General features: G+C 42.5%; 1 long non-coding RNA gene across 1 annotated transcript in view; it reads left to right on the top strand.

Moving 5' to 3' along the window:
* The first annotated feature begins 597 nt into the window (after positions 1–597).
* Positions 598–20076, top strand: part of LOC144586505 (uncharacterized) — a 43898-nt gene continuing 24419 nt past the window's right edge. Inside the window, exon 1 of the long non-coding RNA XR_013541362.1 lies at positions 598–19521. This is a non-coding gene — a long non-coding RNA (uncharacterized LOC144586505). The remainder of the gene's footprint in view (positions 19522–20076) is intronic.

A 20076-nucleotide genomic window follows, 5' to 3' on the forward strand; every position in this document is an offset into this window, starting at 1 on the left:
TTTTAAAGCTGATTGGCTTTAAGAATCTCAGGAGGAATGCTATCACTCCCGGGTGCTTTGCCTACATTAAACTTAGCAATAAGATGGGGAAATGTTGAAAATGTTAAGCAACTTCAAAATCTTGGCAAAGTTAAACCAATGTCATCACATGCACTAGAACTGATCCAAATTTTACCTGGACCAAAAAACAAAAACAAAAAAAAAAAAGTAAAAGCCCCTAACAGTGGCTCAGAAAGGTATGGATAGGAATGCTTTGGGAGGTAGGGTGGTTCACTGCAAAAAAGATGTCATCTGATCACTGTCTTAAGCAGATCAAGAGCTGATTAAACACCCATGTAATCCCCTCAAGAGTCCCCAACCAAAGCTTATTCCATAATACAGTGGTGCCTTGACTTATGAATGTCCCTACTTACAACCATTTCGAGTTACGACCAGCTCTGCCCACAAAATTTTGCTTCTATTTGCGACTGGAGCTTCCACTTACAAACAGAAAAAGGCAGGGAAAAAGGGCGGGAAATTCAGATTTATAACTGTAGGTGGTGACGAGGCTGCTTCTTTGTAGCTCTTTCACTCCAGCAGAGACTGTGCCTTGGAGGAGGTTTGGGACTGCCTCTTTCTGCTTCTGAGTGAGCGTGAGCGTGTGTTTGCAGGGAGGCTTCAGGCTGCCTGGTAAGGTAAGGTGCTGTTTCCTGCTTTTTAAAAACTGTTCTGGATGTTTTTGCAGCATGGTTTTGAGCTGGGAGGGCTATGTTTCTGTGCTGTGATGGGTCTTCCCCTCCCTTTCCAATGGGTCTTGGGGGGTTGTTGCTTTTTGGAGTGTTTTTTCCATTTTTTCCAATGGGTCTTGGGGGGTTTGTTTGTTTGTTTGTTCCACCCCCATTTCCGATTGGTCTTGGAGGGTTTGGTTGCTTTTTGGGGAGGTTTTCCACATTTTCAATGGGTTCTGAATGCTTCCCTTGCTTTTTCCTTTGTTTTCTTCACATTTCCGACCTGCCCTCTTTGTTCTCTGTGCATTTCTGATCTGCTCCATTTGTTTTCTGTGCATTTCCAATGGTTCTTGTATGCTTGATTGCTTTCCCCCCTCTTTGGCCAGAAGGGATTAATCGTCTTTCCAATGAGTCTTGCAGTAATTTTTTTTGTGATTTTTTTCTTCAGCCAGAATGGATTAATTACATTTCAATGCATTCCTATGGGAAATGGTGCATCGACTTACGACCACTATGAGTTCTGTCCATCTTCTGGAACAGATTATGGTTGTAAGTTGAGGCACTACTGTACATTGTCTTTAACGTGTCATAGAAGTCTCCACTATTTTAGGGAGCAGAGTGCAGCCTCTAGTTCATTTCCCCTTCATGAGATGGTAGTACTTCAGCTTGTTTGGGGAATCTGGTCACCATCTGGAATTTGCTTCAATGTTTTGGACCTCACTTGATTCCAGGACATCACGGGTGGGAACAAAATGTGACAACTGCTGCCTAGGAAGGAAGGAAGGAAGGAAGGAAGGAAGGAAGGAAGGAAGGAAGGAAGGAAGGAAGGAAGGAAGGAAGGAAGGAAGGAAGGAAGGAAGGAAGGAAGGAAGGAAGGAAGGAAGGAAGGAAGGAAGGAAGGAAGGAAGGAAATAAATAAATGGGGGAGAATTTTGGAGAAAAATCTTCAAAACATTATTCTTTTTTCATGGGTGAAAGAAAAATCTGAGAACAAAATGTCTTCCAGGAAATTTCAGATCAGCTTTAAATGAGGATGGCTGCTTTTCTGCTGCTGAATCTGTCACCTTAAGGGGGAAAATATTTATAGGGTGTAAGGGACTAAAATCTCCCACAGGAAAGGTCACTGCTGCAATTTGTTTTGCTTCCCCATGATGCCTGAGCAAATCCCCACAAATTCGTGGAAGCTGCAGGTGGTGGCTTTCGATAGAGAAATTTAACCAGTTGGTGTGTGCTTATTCATCTCAGTCTCCTACCTGAAGTTCCCTCGACACAGGGACTATTTTTTCCACAGGAATTTTTTTTTCTGGTCACACAAGAATATGCTGAGGTGACAACCACATACTGGCACATTATGTATATATTTGCACTGCAAACCAGGGAGCCTGAAGGTAGAGGAAGACTTGGGATATTAAACTAGAGACAGAGATAGGAATTGGTGTCCTCTGATATCATTCCCAAAATAAAAGAAGCTTATGAATATGTGTTGTTTTGTGTTATTGCTCCATAGTATGTAGGAAGACTGTGGCTTCCAGTTAAGTATCATATAACTTGTATATCACCACATTGTGCATAGCACGCTCTGGGTTTACAGCAGTGAAATCAGTCAAATAATATACAGTACAACACAAATATACAATTTATACTAACAAATAGGTAATTATTCCCCTGCCAGAAGCAAAATACTTTAAATAAAATGTACTTCCGTCAAAGAGAACCCCAGAAAGTGGTAAAATACCTGTTTTGCCATGGCATGTGTTTTTTCTCTCTCTTGTATTTAGCATGGATGTGTTTAATTGGTCACTGGAAGGTAAACACAGGCTTAATTTGTGAGTCTGATTGTTGAGGCACCATATCTTTCAGTAACTCAATTTGTAGGAGAGAAAAGAGCTTGATCGTTAGGAAAATGCATGCTCCTTAATGTCGACTTTGACCTTATTGTCATTCCTTTAATGTGGTTGCTACTTTTCTACTTAACATGTATGTTTGAATTGTGAATTATTAATCATTATTTTTAAGCACTTCATTTAATGTTTCATTACAAGACCTGTTAGACAGCTTTGTGGGAGAGGAATTAACAATGTCTCAAAATCTCTTCTTAGCAATTCCAATAAAGCAAAATCATCTACTTTCTAAAATTCCAGCATGAAAGGAGAAATTCTGCTCAGCAGAGCTAAAGAATAGCAGGGTGTCTATGAGGGTAGCAGGTTGTGCATCTTGGGACTCCTACATGGTGCCGTGAAGAACCACAGAAACAGTTTCTTTCCTTTGAGAGCAGGTAGTTAAGTCGGTTCTTAACTCTTTGGTATCAACATTCAGCTTCCTTCGACAGCTACACTTTGCTCTTCACACCAGGCAATTTACTGTAGGATTGCCATTTAAAATATCCACAATACTCCTGGTCTATGCATGTATGCGTGTGAGAGAGTATGCGCAAATGTGTGTATATATTATTCTTTTAGATCTCCAAATAACCACATTTCTCAAGGAAGTTTACAAAACATATAAAGTCATCATAAAACAATAGCAGCATAGAATGATAAAATGTGTGACAGCTGATGGTAAAAATAGTGCCATGCCTACATACAGTATCAGCAAAAAAATAAAAATAAAAATCAAACAGTACAATGGATCAAAACAATGATAAGAGTCCTTTGGGAAAACAAAAATATCATGATACTAAAAAAAACCCCATAAGGCGGAGACTATTCCTGGAGTGGCCCAAAATGAGGTGGCTTATAGTGCCCAATGGTGGGACTGGCATCTCTTTATGGAAAGCATTTTATAAACAAACAAATAAACAAACATATGTATATGTATGTGTGTGTGTGTGTGTGTTTGGGTCCAAAAACGAACTGGAAGCTGAACGACATAGCCCTAGCCTAACATGATAATGTTGTCCAGCCCCAGTTAATTGTTTAGCAGCTGCCCTGATCTGAACTAACTAAAGCTTGCAGATCATTTGTAAAGGCAGCCTCTCATACAAAGCCTGGCAATCCCCCGAACATGGTCTCATTTCAGGTCATCCGAGTTGCAGCAAACCCTTTGGGTCCCTGCAACAAGGGGCACTCTCCTCTGCCCACTATGTAGTGAGGCATGAGCATGAGCCCCCCCTATAAAAAAAGGAGGAGGAGAATGTGGAACCTCTCCAAAAGAAAGAGGAAATTTATGCCTTTAAAAAAGAGGAAGAAAAACCAAGTAAGTCTGGGAGGTGTTCACTATTTATTTTCCTAATACAACAGATCCACCTCTAAATTCCACTTCTCTTTACTTTTTTCTGACCTGAGGCAAAGCCTCATTTATTCCACCTTAGTTACAACCCTGCAAGGGATTGTGGGAAATTAAAATAGATCTTTCCAACCCCTCTGTGCTGGCTGTGTTGCTGCTGTAGCCTGCAGCTGCTGACTTGAGAGAAGTTTCTTGGGGCCCTCTAACGTAAGTTGGGAAGCAAACAGCAGAGGGCCTTCAGTGAGTGGCCCTGTCCAACTTGGAGCAGGCCTTCTAATGACAGCGAAGTGTGGCTCCCACTGTAGTTCAGAAATGGAGGTGCACTTCAGGAATCACAGATTTGATCCATCTGAATGGATGTCTCCCTCATGGCCTTGCTAGGGAGACAATGAGCAGTGATTTTGTTTCATTCCTCTTTTTATGGCTGACTCTGTAACAGGACGTGGTGGCACTTGTGATTAAACTGCAGAAGCCCCTGTGCTGTAAGGTCTGTAGATCTTCAGCTGTGAGATCGAATCCACGCGACAGAGTGAGCGCCCGTCGCTTGTCCCAGCTCCCACCAACCTAGCGGTTCGAAAGCATGCAAATGCGAGTAGATAAATAGGGACCACCTCGGTGGGAAGGTAATAGCGTTCCGTGTCTAAGTCGCATTGGCCATGTGACCACGGAAGGTTGTCTTTGGACAAAAAACGCTGGCTCTATGGCTTGGAAACGGGGATGAGCACCACCCCCTAGAGTCGAACACGACTGGACAAAAATTGTCAACAGAACCAGGCTTTGTCTGTGGTAAATGATGCTGCTGACATTAAGCAACCCATTGTTCCCTATATGCAGCGGCTTGGAACTGCCATTTTAAATTCCCACAATGCCCTTGACACATGCAACATACATGTGTGCGTACTATATGTATGTGAAATCATATACACATCATATTAGACTTTTTTGATCACCAGGTAGCTACATTTCTCAGGGGCATTGTACCCTACATAAAAGCCCTCCAAGACCTTCCAGATGCATATATGTCACTCTCTTGGACTCATGTATTTAAAGGGAAGGCTGCCTTTGCCTTTTACCTGTAAACAAGTCCTCCTATAATGCTGGATTTCACAATAGAATTGTCAGGTTTTCTTACGTGGATGTGTTTGCCCCGCATCCATCTTTCAGCAGCATCAAATTGCTGAAGTTTCGGAGCCAGCAATCGATTGGATCTCCTGTCAGCATGCCGATACTTCCTCTCTTGCTAAAGCTTTTCACAGACCTTTATTGATTCTCTAGACTGGATTAAAACGGAGCTTAAAGTCCATCACATACTGTTGGAGAGCCCTTGTCTCCTGAGTAATGGACTATAAGGCAGTGCCCTTCAAGTGACCTTCAGCTCAATTGCTATAACATTTTCTTCAGGGGTTGAAAGGTTTAATGAAGCATTAGGGGATCAGTGTTAAGATCAGCAACACCCACCTTGACCTGGAAAAGGAAGCAGAAGGGATTACTTTCCTTCTCAGCCTTCTGTTTCATCATCATCACACACACACACACACACCACTTACCATCATCCCTCAGTTCCTTCAGGAAACTGAGGTTGTACAAATTTTCATTAAACAGGCCAAGGCATTTAAAAAAAAAAAAGCCCCTGTTCTCCACACCAGGTGCTGTCATCTCTTGAGATACGGTGGAATAGTCCCATGATCAAACCTGCGCCTCTCATCCAGCTAAATTCTTTTCAACTATGTCAACACAAGGCATTTGGCTGCCTGAGGCAGAACAGCAAATGGTATCCCACCCAAGTCAAAGTTAGCATAGTGCCAAGTCATTTTGCTACCTGAAGCAGAAATTCCTCAAGTTGCACCTTTCCACCTCCCTGGCAGTAAAAGTACAATAATAATTTTTCAAATCACTTTTTTTTTTTTTTTGCTTTTTCATAACACTCAAAGCTGCTCAACTAAGGGTTGACTAGCTACCTACTAAATTCTTCTCGTGCAAAATTCTCCCTTGATTTTCAAGTAGTTTCCCCATCCTAAGATTGTGCATTCATTTTCTCATGTACACCAAAGATTACGGAATCCATGCTTCCACTACAATAGTGTGAGACCTCTCTTTGGGGCAATTGTGAACCTTTCCTGAGGACAAGTGGGAGAAAAGATGCAAAGTATAGGGTACATAAGAAGAGCCCTGCGGGATCAGGCCAAGGGCCCATCTACTCCAGCTTCCTGTATCTCACAATGGCCCCACCAGATGACGCGCAACAACTAGATACCTGTCTCCTCATCCCACTCCCCTGCATCTGGCATTTTGAAGTATCTTCCTTTTAAGCCTGGAGATTGTACATCCCCATCATGGCTTGTAACCTGCAATGGACTTTCCCCCCTTTTTAAAGGCATCTAGGCCAGCTGCCATCACCACATCCCTTTGGCAAGGAGGGTAGCTTTTTGTAGTGGCAGGTTTAATGTAGACAGAGAGAAAAATGAAGTTTGAAGTCGTGGTGTGGTGCAGAGGCTGAGGTTATTACCATGGTAAAGGAAGGCTTACTTAATCAACCCCTCATGACTGAAGGGTCCAAGGATCAAATCTCCGCAAGCTCAGCTGGTGATGGTGGGTAGCAGCAGGCAGCAGTAAATAAAAGCAATACTCCAGTTTCCGGGCCAGATACCCAGAAGTCCCACTGGCCAGGCTGGCTGGGGAATTCTGAAACTTGTAAACTTTCCCAAATCTGATTTCCCCACAATATCATTGATGAAGCACTGCTGTGGAGCATGGCAGGCAATCTGAAATGGCAGCTAAACCCAGAGTCCTGGCCCTATTTAGAGTGTGAATCTAGGGTGTCGAAGGAGATCCAACACAAGCATCAGCAGTGAGTCCTGTAGGAGCCTCAAGCATATGCCAGTGTTGACAGGGACACTATTACTTCCATTAATCCAAAGGGCCTTCTGCATGTAGTGTGCGTCTTTCAGCAAACTGAAACCTCGGCACTTGTTGCCACCAAGTCTTGCTGCAGAGTTTTTGAAGTCACGCGAGGGTTTTTCCTCGCTCTGCCTTCTCAGAAATCTGGTTGCAGCCCTTCATAGTGCAACCACTGTTCCTTTAACTTTGCGCTTGGGAACTATGCTTCCAACGGTCTCTCTAGGAACGTACAGTGCCTTTGCTATCTTTTGGTATCCTGTTCCTTGCTTGTGAAGGGCAATGATCTCTTCTCTTAACTTTTGGGGCCATTCTTTTGACTTAGCCAGATTTCTAACATGCAGTCAAACATGACACCCACCAATCCCCTAGCCAGTCCAGGTATTTCATGCTAAAGCATATCCGGTGCAACTAATGAAGCCCTTGATTCATTGCATCAGGTATGTGAGAGACAATACCTGTTTTGCATGGTTGTGCTGCTGTGAGAGATTCTATTCAGGGGGTGATTAATTTTGAGATTTCAGAATTCGTTAAAAGTTGCAATTTCAGTTGAATTTGAGTAAATGGCTTGAAGCATTCATTGTGTTGAGCTGTTTCAGTGGCTTTTGTTTGAGTTGTTGATTGCAAAAAAGCTGAAAATCTGTAATGTTTGACAATAAACCTGATTTGCAAAGAGGATGGAATAATTTTGATTACAACTATAAGTTAAAAGCAACATTTTGAATTGTGCCTGGAAAGGGATCAACAGCCAGTGAAGCTGCTGTAAGAGTGGAGTTTTATGTTCCCTGTTACCAGCTCCAACTTGTAATCTGGCTGCAGCCTCTTGAACACTTTCCAAAGGCAGTCCCATGTGCTGTGTGTCACAGTAGTCCAGCTGAGATGTAACTAGGTCATGTGTCACTGTGGCAGACCTCGCAAGAAAGAAGTGCAGCTGGCACAATTGTTTTCACTGTGGAAAGGCACTCCTGGCCACTGCCAAAAGCTGGGCATCCAGGCTCAAAGTCAAATCCAGGAGCACTGCCACGGAATAGGCCTTCCACTGAGATCTAAGCAATGTTTGCTCAGATTAACTCTGAGTTTTCCGCCATCCCTCTTTCCCCAGCAATATAGTCTATTCTGGTCCCTTCTCTATTTCCATTATATGTTCCTAGTAGAATGGAATCCGATGAATCATTTTTACTGGAGTGAGAGTTCAGGCTTGACCGGACTGGGCACCCACTTTTCTGCTTTTCTGGCTGTCTTTAGTTTCTCTACCAATGCCACATTTCAAATGACTTGATTTCTCTCTCTGTGTGTTTCACAGAGTATGCATGATTTTGACCTTAGTTTCTGGTGACCACATATGTATTCTTGAAGGCTTTCACAGCTGGGATCCGATTGTTGTTGTAGGTTTTTCAGGCTGTTTGGCTGTGTTCTGGAGGCTTTTCTTCCTAATGTTTTGCCAGTCTCTGTGGCCAGCATCTTCAGAGGACAGGAGTTATAACTCTGTGTTCTGTGTTCCCCACGCACTACACCAGAACACAGCAATATAACTCCTGTCCTCTGAAGATGCCGGCCACAGAGACTGGCAAAACGTTAGGAAGAAAAACCTCTAGAACACGGCCAAAAAGCCTGAAGAACCTACAACAACCAAAGAGACATATTTTGAAAAACAAGCACACATCTTCACAGAGCTTTTGGTCCAATATAGCTTTTCTTCCTCAGCTTGCTTAACTCAAAGAACAGGACTGAAATTAGAACAGAGCTTTCCAGACAGCATTTGTGGGAGTGGGCCTGGCAACATGGGTTTAATTAAGAGGTTAAAGGGTGTCTATGGTTTTTTCACTGCATCTCTAGTATCTGCTCACACCTTTGCTCCACCATTTTATTCCGTCTCAAACAGCCTTTCAAAATATTTGGGCCCAGAAGGACTCCAGCCACATCCAAGCTGTTCTCATTTCTGTCTTCTCCCACTAACTACAATACAGACCATCATCTTCATCTTCTGGAATCCTCAACCACTCGGTAATTCTATATGGCAGAAATTTCTGATTGGATTTGTGTGTAGAATATGTACAGTACATATAAACTTCTGCTTGAAAAAGCCATGATGTTCTACTCTTCAAAAAACCTCCTGCTTATGAATGTGAAATATTGTGTTTCTGTGACCACTATTCAAAAATCCAGGAAATGGCCCAATATTGTTGCACAATATCATGCCCGCTTTGCCAGGAGGAAAAAGAATGCCAAACTTCGCATAGCAAAGGGCAGCTAGAATGAAGTATTTTAATGAATTGGTGTCCTGTAGGGCATTGAATGTGTTTTGGTATCACCTATGTTTTTTAGTATTGAATTCATTTGATGCTTTTCATATTCTGTACTCACTGTTGTTAGCTTAAATACTTTTAATTGTTGTAAACAATCCTGAATCTTTTTAAAGGAGAAAGGTTTCATAATTTCTTTTCAAAATAAATTTTGAAGATTGTTTCCCTGTCAGAAAAATGAATGGGCCGATGGCTTTTGTTCCTTCCTTCAGCTCTGTCTGGTTGCCCTGTTTGATCTTTGGCAATGACATCATTGTACATCATCATAGTCTTGGGCTGTTATGCTCCTTGCCCCTCCCCCACCAACCAGCCAGTTACCATAGGAACGGCCCTAAACAATGTGGCCTCCTCCTCTTTCCATTGCCTACTCCTTACTGGACACTCGTTTGGGGAGGAGGGCTGCGAGAGCTCTGCTCCCTGATTGGGAAAAACTTCCTTGCTGTATTGATTTGCCATGGCAGGTAAGCTGTTTTGCCCTTTGGAGGTTCATGTGCATCTTTCCTTTCTTTATTTTTCCAAGAGGGTCACAGGGAAGCCAACTGTGAAGCTAGGGATGCATAGCTGGGAAATGCATGAGGTCTTTGACTAGGTTAGAGCAGGTAAAGCACCTGTAAGTAGATGAAGGAACAGAAAGGGGGTAATATGAATGGGGTTTAGCATCACCATATTGTGGCGTTCACCTCCTTGAGGCACCTACGTTTTGTGCCCTTACAAAGGCTCATGTTTTCCTTTCATTGCCACCAGTGGATTACCTTAATCCATATAATAAATGACGTTTGATCAAACAAAATTTTGAATGCAAAATTTATGTATTAAAGTGAAGCCAATTTATTAATCACAGAAGTTCTTCAGATATACATACTATTCTCTTGCCATATAATTTTCACCTTCTCTATTTATTTATCTTAACCAGTATCTCTTCTGACACTCTCTCTGACTAGCTCCCTCTTGACTAACTCTTGACTGACTCTCTTCCTCTCAGGCTCTGCCTTATAAACTCTCTCTTGACTCCGCCTCTCAACCATATTTGCATAGAACATGAATAATACATGACTTATACCTAACAAAGGGTGAAAGCTACAAGCATCACCATGCCTAAGGCCTCTTCAGTGACCCTCCATGGCATTTGTGTTGGACTGAGGAGCCAATGGACCTATAACTGCTATTTTCCTCAAGAAATCAACAACTCTGAAAAGGGAGAGGAGAAGGAAAAGCCCGCTCAGGGTTGACGTGTCTGCAGGGATATCTCGATGCTCTGTCCAGGTCTCTGTACTTTGTTTAAAAAACAATTGTTTAAAAAACAATTAAAAACACTGATGTTCCGGCAGGCCTTCCCCACCGCCAATTCCTGACCTTCCCTATTTTTACTTTGCCCTAGTCTTCGTTTCACTTCGTTCTTGCCTTTCCCCTACTTTAAAATTGTATTAATTTTTATTGTAAATTGTCATTGTTGTAAGCTGCCTAGAGTGGTCCTATGTGATTCAGATAGGTGGGATATAAATTAAATAAATAAAATAAAATAAATAAATAAAAGGGAAGGAGACAAACGAACCTTTCAAAGGTCTAAGGGGAGACTTCCTTCAAATGTCTCTGACTCATCGCTTGGTGGGGCTCCTTCAGACGAGCGCTTGTGTTTACATCAAACCTTTAGACTGGTCTTAATTTCGGAGGAGTCTTCCCCTAGCAGGGAATATGCGAGTCCTTGTTTTGATTTGCTTGTGTAGCTTGGACTTACTTTTTAGCTCTTAATGGACACTTGGCCTCCCAGCAAAGTCACCTGCCCTCCATTCTAGATTCCCTTTCAGAGTCTCCCTTTTATGACAGGGTGAAGGACAGATGATTCTTCAACATCAGACAATCGGGTTCTGGGGAGAATATACTAATAGAAAAACCAGAATTCAATACATCTTTTAAAATACCCTCCGAATTTACAAGCTCCTATAAAAGGATCTGGAGAAAGGGCAGAAGGGTCCCTTCTTGAGAGATTGAAGCATAAGAGGAAAAACAAGAGGGCAGTAGAAATGAATTCGAGATGCAAGAAACAAAAGACCACAGCCATGCTTCCTGATCCTGAAGCACAATAAAATTTTATATTTAAGAATACCGTCTGTCTGAGGGAGATCCACAATAGCGCAACTTCTCCCTAGTAAGGCAGAGTTGTGTGTAATGGCCTGTCCCAATCATTTATCTTACAGAAAAGAAGCACAAGACACAGTCAAAACTCATTCCATGGCACAGTATCTCACCAATATGTCCGTAAAGAACGCTGGTCCCTTTCCTCAGCCACCCATGATTCACCCAAATTGGGAGAGGACCACAGACAGCACAAGGTCGTCCTTGGTAGTTGTGGGACATGGTGTGGAACTCCCATACTTTCCCCCATACAAATGGGAATCTTTCATCTCTTGGGGAAGACCACCTGAGGACCTGCAAGCCTCTAAGCCAATGAAAGAAGACCAATGTCCCATCCGGATGACGAAGAAATGTCAGGCTCAGAGAGGAAGGTATGAGACAGCCCACTGAGCCTGGGTGGGGCAAGTGAAGCCTTTGATTCCGTGGGAAAAGGAAATTGAGATTCCTATCACCTGTGGCGACCCTTGGCATTCTTCAGAAGCTGAGCACCTGGTTCTATCAACCGGGGGGAGGAGTCTTGGGGATTTAGGAGTGCTAATTAGTTTTAGATATTTATTTTTTTACATAGTTGGTAGTTGTTGCTACACATTGCTATATAGATATACAGTGGTGCCTCGCATAGCGATCGCTCCATTTAGCGATGAAATCGCTTTGCAACGAAGATTTTGCGATCGCTTTTGCGATCGCTTTGCGATGTTCCCTATGGGGTATTTTTGCTTTGCGATGACCAATCATCGCAAAGCGACCATTTTCGCACAGCTGATCAGCGGTTTCAAAATGGCCGCCGGAGAAAAAACATGGCTGCCTGCTGTTTTCTGGGATGGATTCCTCGCTTAAGAGGCACCAGAAATGGCTGTGCTATGGAGGATCTTCGCTGAACGGTGAGTTTAAGCCCATAGGAATGCATTAATCGTGTTTTAATGCATTTCTATGGGCTTTTTTATTTTACATTGTGACGTTTTCATTCAACAGTGATTTTGCTGGAACGAATTAATGTCGCAATGCAAGGCTCCACTGTATATGTAAAGGTAAAGGTAAAGGTTCCCCCGACAATTTGTCCAGGTGTGTCCGAGTCTAGGCGGCAGTGCTCATCTCCATTTCCAACCCATAGACAATCCTTCATGGTCATGTAGCCAGTGTGACTAGACATGGAACGCCATTTATCTTCCCACCAAGGTGGTACCTATTTATCTACTCGCATTTTTGCATTTTGCATGCTTTCGAACTGCTAGGTTGGCGGGAGCTGGAACAAGCATGGATTCAATCTTACGACTGCAGATCTTCTGACCTTGCAGCACAGGTTTAACCTGCAGCACCACCACGTCCCAAATAGATAATTTCACATATAGCTGTGTTGACCGGTCAGGTTATGGGAACAATGATTTTCAGATATGGTTTTATAAGATAGATATTGTTGTTGTTTAGTCGTTAAGTCATGTCTGACTCTTTGTGACCCCATGGACCAAAGCATGCCAAGCCCTCCTGTCTTCCACTGCCTCCCGGAGTTGGGTCAAATTCATGTTGGTAGCTTTGATGACACTGTCCAACCATCTTGTCCTCTGTCATCCCCTTCCCCTTTTGCCTTCACACTCATACCTCTTAATACCTTATGTGATAGGTATTACTGAATAGGGCCCACTGGAAAGACAGATCCTGAAGCTGAGGCTCCAGTACTTTGGCCATCTCATGAGAAGCGAAGATTAACTGGAAAAGACCCTGATGTTGAGAAAATGTGAAGGCAAGAGGAGAAGGAGACGACAGAGTAAGAGATGGTTGGACAGTGTCATTGAAGCTACCAACATGAATTTGACCCAACTTCGGGAGGCAGTGGAAAATAGGAGGGCCTGGCGTGCTCTGGTCCATGGGGTCATGAAGAATCAGACATGAGTTAACGACTAAACAACAATAATTACTGAATGACATCAAATAGATAAGTAAAACCTCAATTATTTTTTGTAAAGATTTAACCAAGTCTTTTCCATCACTCTTTTCATAAAGGAGGGTCTCGGGAAGAATTGGGACACATAGGTTTAGGCTATTTTTAGATTGCATTTAGGCACAAATACATGAATGTGAGTTGGTATATATGTATAAGTGCATATGATTTTAAGGGAAATGATTAATAGTCATAAATATTTAGTCAGTAAGGCAAAAATATTTTCTATCCGACTATATTTTAATATATTTTCTATCTTTGTTTTGTTCCTTAGTCATTGTCTTTCTCCTAATTTGTTCATCTACCAAGTTACACATGACTGGGTGCCGTTTGTGGTCCTCCCCAGGTGTAGGCGAAGCAAGGAAAGGGACCAGTTTTCTTTAGGGAAGTGCTGATCTGTGGTCTCTACTCCTTGGCCTTGCGGAGCAGAGAGGAAGTGGAGGTAGTCAGACGGAGCTGCTTTTGCAGTGATACTGGCAGGAGTTTGCCCTTCTACCATGGGTAGAAGACATCGGTTGGTTCCATGATGTTCCTCTCCAGATGACTCCTAGAGATTGGTTTGTGGGGCTGTTCAGCTGTCATCAGAGTCTCTTCCTTCCCCCCCCCCAATGCCAGGAAAGGTGTCACTCACCTTCGCCTACCCATAGCTTTCAACTTGGGGCTGCTTTTTTTGAGGGCTTCTTACTTCGGGAATAGTCTGCAGGACTTTTGATTTTGAACCATTGGATCCTGCAGCCACGTTCTTTGGCCCCACCACAAGCGGCAGTGAGGTTGTCATGCCCTTCTTGTGGGCCACTTTTGCTACTTTGTTTGTGGGGAGAAAGTTTTCAGCCTCTAGGCTATTTCCCTTCAGAACCTTGATGCTTGGCTCCCCTTTGTTCAGTGGATGTTCTCTCCTCCTTGGATTGGTAGAGACTTTCTCCTGTGATGGTCCCAGTATGGAGGCATCTTTGGGTTTCTGCTGGCTCTGCCCTTAAACAGGAGGAGAGAGGGGTACCAGCTCTAATTTGGGCACAGGCTGTCAAGAAGACCTAGGGAGCCATTTGCCCTTTCTCCAGACCCTATTTTAGCAACTATTTAATAATAATTACATGTTGAATAATAATCTCTCCCTCCTCTTTCAATAAAAGGAAATTATACTGATCTTGTGTGCAAGTTGTGTTCCCTTGAAGCTTTGATCCCCTTTTCTTAAGGCCCTCTTTGCTGGGTGTCAGTCATTGCCTAAAAGCCCCTGACTTTCTTTTGCTTGGATTGATCCTGGCACTCCTCTAATAGGATATGGCAGAGACTAGAGCCAGGACCTTCTCCCAGTAAAGCTCTACCAGTGAGACCTCAGGGCGTGGGAAGGGGCTGCTGGAATAAATCACATGCCATCAACCACAAATAGAGCTGGAAAGCCATGAGCTTCCATGAAGCTGCACAGCCTCTGCAACCCAATTCAGCCTGACTGTTTTTTGTCTTCACTGCAAAACACTACTTTTTGGGGTTATCTTAAGTTGCATGAAAGGGGAATCATTGGAAGCAGGAGCATAGGTACAGATTTGCTCCTGTTGCTATGGTAACGGGAGGATTCTGAAAAGGTTTGGATCTGAAAGGGAGTCTAGAATGAAGGGATGTATGGGAGTATGGGAAACAAACAAGAAGAACTGGAAATTTTAATTTAGGAGGGTAAGTATGATTTGATAGGAATAACGGAAACTTGGTGGGCTGACTCCCATGACTGGAATACAGCAATTGAGGGATATAAACTGATCAAAATGAACAGAGATAATAAAAACGGAGGTGGAATTGCAGTACATGTAAAAAATACACATTCCTCCACAGAAATACAGGAGGAGGAGATTGGCTGTCCCATGAAGAGCATCTGGATCAATCTATTTGGGGCAAAAAAACAAAAGCAACTTGGTAGTTGGAGTCACATTAGGAGAGCAAAAGCTGAGAATGAGCTGAGGTTAGCTAGAAACACTAAAAGCAATAAAAAGCATTCTTCAAGTATGTGAGTAGCAAAAAACAAACAAAAGACATAGTAGCAGAGCTCCACAATGGAGATGAAAAAATGATAACAGAGGACAAAGTAAAGGCAGAGGTGCTAAATTCTTATTTTAGTGTAGTCTTTTCCCTAAGACAGACTATGAACTTCCAAACAAATTGGAAGTGTTAGCAGGATTGCAGCTGGAGGCTGAGAAACAAATAGTCAAGGAATACCTTACCACCTCTAACAAGTTCAAATCTCTAGGGCCAGATGAGTGGCCTCTGAGAGTAGTGAAGGAACTTGCCAAAGAACTCTCAGAACCACCATCCATTATTTTCTTGAAATCATGGGGAACGGGGGAAAGTGACAGAGGATTGGAGGAGGGCCAATGTTGTCCCTATCTTCAAAATAGGGCAGAAAAGAGGAATCTGGGAACTATGGGTCAGTCAGCCTGACATCAGTCCCAGGCAAAATTCTGGAACAGATCGTAAAGCGGTCATTGTGCAAGCACCTAGAAAACAATGCAGCAATAACTAGAAGCCAACATGGATTTGTCAAGAACAAATCCTGCCAAACTAATTTGATCTCATGTTTTGAGATCCGCCGGACACTTGATTTTCATATGTGGTGGTAACCTCCCTGATAGAGGGAATGCTGAAGACATAGTATATCTTGACTTCAGCAAAAAAAAGTGCCCCATGGTATCCTGATTAGCAGGCTAACTAGATGTGGGCTGGATAAATCAAGTGTCAGGTGGACACACAATTGACTACAGAATCGTACTCAGAGGGTGATGATTAATGGGACCTTCTTTAACTGGGAGGAGGTAACAAGTGGGGTATCCCAAGGCTCAGTCCTGGGCCCAGTGCTCTTCAATGTTTTTATTAATGACTTGGATGAGGGAGTGCAGGGAATGCTTGTCAGATTTGCAGATAATGCCAAATTGGGTGGAATAGCTAATATCCTAGAAGACAGAAACAAAATTCTTTTTCCCCCACCAGCATAATCATTTTCCCCACCACCACCATTTCCCCACCACCATAATGCAGTAATTCTCTTCTTCCTGTATCATTCTTCTTCTTCCTTTATTGTCCTCTTCTCCAGAACTGCATTGATTCTTGATTTGGAACTTTCCCTTTTCCTCTTATTAGCACATATTCAAGAAATCTGCCCCATAGATCATAGAAATTATTCTTTTTCATTTCTCCATTCTTAACCTTTAAGTTGCAAGTTAACTTATCATTTATAGCAATGTTCCATATTTCATTGTACCATTCTTCCATTAGAAATTCAGACTTTGATTTCCAATTCCTTGCTATTATTAATCTGGCTGCTGTTAATACATTGGTAATCAACTCTCTAGTCATCTTATCATATTCCACATTCTTAAATATTGATAACAGAGCTATCTTAGGATTAATTCTATATCCTTTTCACATATATCATTTAGTTCTTTAAAAATTAGCTTCCAGAATCTTTGTACTTTTTCGCATTCCCACCACGTATGAAAATATGTACCAATTTCCTTCTCATATTTCCAACAGACATTCAGATAACTAGCGTTAATTTTATTTAATTTTGTCAGTGTCAAATATCAACTTAAACCCAAGACAGAAACAAAATTCAAAATGACCTTGATAGGATGGCGCACTGGGCTGAAAGCAACAGAATAAAATTCAACAGGAATAAGTGCAAAGTACTGCACCTCGGAAAAAGAAACCAATTGCACAGTTACATGATGGGGGATACCTGGCTCAGCAAAACAATGAGTGAGAAGGATCTTGGAGTTGTTATAGAACACAAGCTAAATATGAGCCAAAAGTGTGATGTGGCTGCAAAAAAGGCAACTGCTGTTTTAGCCTGCATTAATAGAAGTATAGTCTCCAAATCCCTCAAGGTGCTAGCCCCCCTCTATTGAGCACTGGTTAGGTCTCACTTTGAGCATTGTGTCCAGTTCTGAACACCACACTTCAAGAAGGATGTTAACGAATTGGAATAAGTTCAGAGGAGGGTAACAAGGATGATCAGGGGGCTGGAAACCAAGCCTTATGAGGAAAGGCTGAAAGAACTGGGCATGTTTAGCCCTGAGAAAAGAAGGCTGAGGGGTGATATGATAGCACTTTTCAAATATTTGAAAGGCTGCCATACAGAGGACGGACAAGATCTGTTCTCAATCATCCCAGAATGCAGGACATTCAACAGTGGGTCCAAGTTAAAGAAAGACAGATTTTGGTTGAATATCAGGAAAAACTTCCTAACTGTTAGAGCAGTACGACAGTGGAACCAGTTACCTCAGGAGTTGGTGAGTGCTCCAACTCTGGAGGCATTCAAAAAAAAACTTAGATAATCTCCTGGCAGATATGCTTTGATTGTATTCCTGCATTGAGCAGGGGGTTGGACTTGATGGCCTTGTAGGCCCCTTCCAACTTCACTTTTCTATGATTCTATGATTCTATGTGTTTTGCTTGAATTGTATCCCTTCCTTGGGGGGTGAGGAGTCCAAATCTAAGCATGGAAAAATGACTTGCTTGAACTACAGCTTCCAGAATCCCCCAGGGAGCATGACTGAGACGTTGTCCCCCAAAGGATGTTTTCCACACTCTGGTCAAGCAGTGGCTTGCTCACTGCATAAACCCAAGCATTTCTTTTGATCCTAAATCCAATTTGGACTAGAGGAGTCTGCTGTTTCTAATTTCATGGAGGGGAGAGACTGGGGTCTCCAGTTTATCTCAGGATGGTGAACCTGACCTGGTTTTTAGCCCAAAGTTTACAGAAAGTGTCCAATGTGCTTAACCATGTGCATTAAACAGGTTCTACATCTTGGAAAACTGCTTGAAATTTTGGATTAAAACCCAAAAGGATTCGACATAACCACTGCCATGCAAAATTGGAGTCTCCAGCCTCCACTAGGGTGGACTGAGCTCATTATTTGATGCAATTGAAGCTCTCAGAATAAAAACCTCGGTTTGCCAATATCATGAAAGGCAGAAGCACCTTAAGGCTTAAGAAAGAAGGGAGAAGAGAGACAGAGAGTGGGCAGAGAAAGGACACACCGAAGCTGCATTTTAAGTAACAATTAAAGTGGTTTGTTTTTCTAATGAATCACATCCTTTCTCCTTCTAATCTTAAGAGCATCTCTAATTAAGAGGGCTTTGCACACAGAGGAGGAAGCCAGACAAAAGTAATTGTCAGGAAACACAGCCTCCCTGATCTATCAGCATCCTCCTTTCTTGACAGAAAATTTTACTTTACTGTTTGAGGAACCAGCAAAGAAGCTAAGGATAAATGAGAGGGACCACTGCCAAGGCACCAGCTGCTATGTACAACTAAACACAATGTAACTCCATTGCTAATTTGGCCTTGGGAATTAGTACAAAATTAGACAAATCGCTCAATTGTTTTTGTGCTGGATTTGTGTATTTCAAGGCTGAAGGGTTTCTTAATCGCTCTGGCCCTCCTGCCTTTGGCCCTAAGTTAAAAGCTAAACCAATCGAAGTCTCCGGAGAAGGGAGGATAGCCAGCAAAGACGGCCAGATTAAATCAACCAGCCAGTTGTTGGAAGAGTTTGTGGTATAGAGCAGCTGTAAAAGAAGCCGTGAAAGTATGAATAGGTTTGCAAGAGATTTATTAAATGAACCTATGAACTCGTTGCAGAGTTTGTATCCATCTGGAAATCCCTGATGGGATGGTTTATTTAAGGAGCCAACGTGGATTTTTCCGAGAGGGTCCCTATCCAGCCAAGGCATTGCCTAGATTTCCATATTCCTTGCCCAGGCTCCAGCTTTGTGCTTGAGAGATGCACATCAGAACAATCCTTGCATAACAAATCTGCAGAGACAGGCAGATAAAACTTCTGTTGCCTCTGGAAAATATGCCGCCATATGTTTCACTTTATGAAACTTGATGGAGTTCTGTTTCAGGAGACTACAGAGCCCTCTTTTAAAGAAAAGAGTGGCACGTTATTATATATTTCAACAGGGAATGAGGGATGTAAGATTTTTCAGAAATATTTAGAAAGCATATCTAGTATACAGTAAAGACTGAATTGCAGAATGGCATCACATTTTAGGATCATTAGTTATGGTGATTTTTTTTAAAAAAAACTCCTTGGAATAATTAGGTCACTCGCTATCTCTTAGGCTGACCTTGTTCACAAGATAAAGTGAGAAGGAAGATATCCACTTATTCTGCCTTGAGCTCACTGGAGAAAAGGCAGCATCTAATTGTAGCTAATGAATTATCAGACAAGTGTAACTTACAGGAGAGGGCTGGCTGTGGTGCTCCTGTTCTGTCTGCAAGTATCCCATGGGCATCTGCTTGGCCACTGCAGGAAACAGGAGAGTGGACTAGGTAAGGTCTGGTCTGGATGGCCATCTGTTGGTAGTACTTTGATGGATGTTCCTGCATGGCGGAGGGTTGGACTGGATAGCCTCAGTTGTCTCTTCCAACTCTATGACTCTGTGATCTGGCATGGCTCTTCTTCTGATCTTACATGTCATGTTAACAGCACAAAAGCAAACAACCATTGTTTTTGTATAATAGTAATGGTCAAATGCTGAGAATTTCTTGTATCAAAAGGATGGTCAATGAAGGAGTACACAGATGAATGAATCCCTTATGAATACACAGTGGAAGTGAAGAACAGATTTAAGGAACTCGATTTGGTGGACAGAGTGCCTGAAGAACTTTGAATAGAGGCTCGTAACATTGTACAGGAGGCAGCAACAAAAACCATCCCCAAAATAAGGAAATGCAAAAAAGCAAAGTGGCTGTCCAACCAGGCCTTAGAAATAGTAGAGAAAAGAAGGGAAACAAAATGCAAGGGAGATAGGGAAAGTTACAGAAAATTGAATGCAGACTTCCAAAGAATAGCAAGGAGAGACAAGAGGGCCTTCTTAAATGAAC

Source organism: Pogona vitticeps, chromosome 2 (assembly GCF_051106095.1).
Source record: "Pogona vitticeps strain Pit_001003342236 chromosome 2, PviZW2.1, whole genome shotgun sequence".
Taxonomy (NCBI): Eukaryota; Metazoa; Chordata; class Lepidosauria; order Squamata; family Agamidae; genus Pogona; species Pogona vitticeps.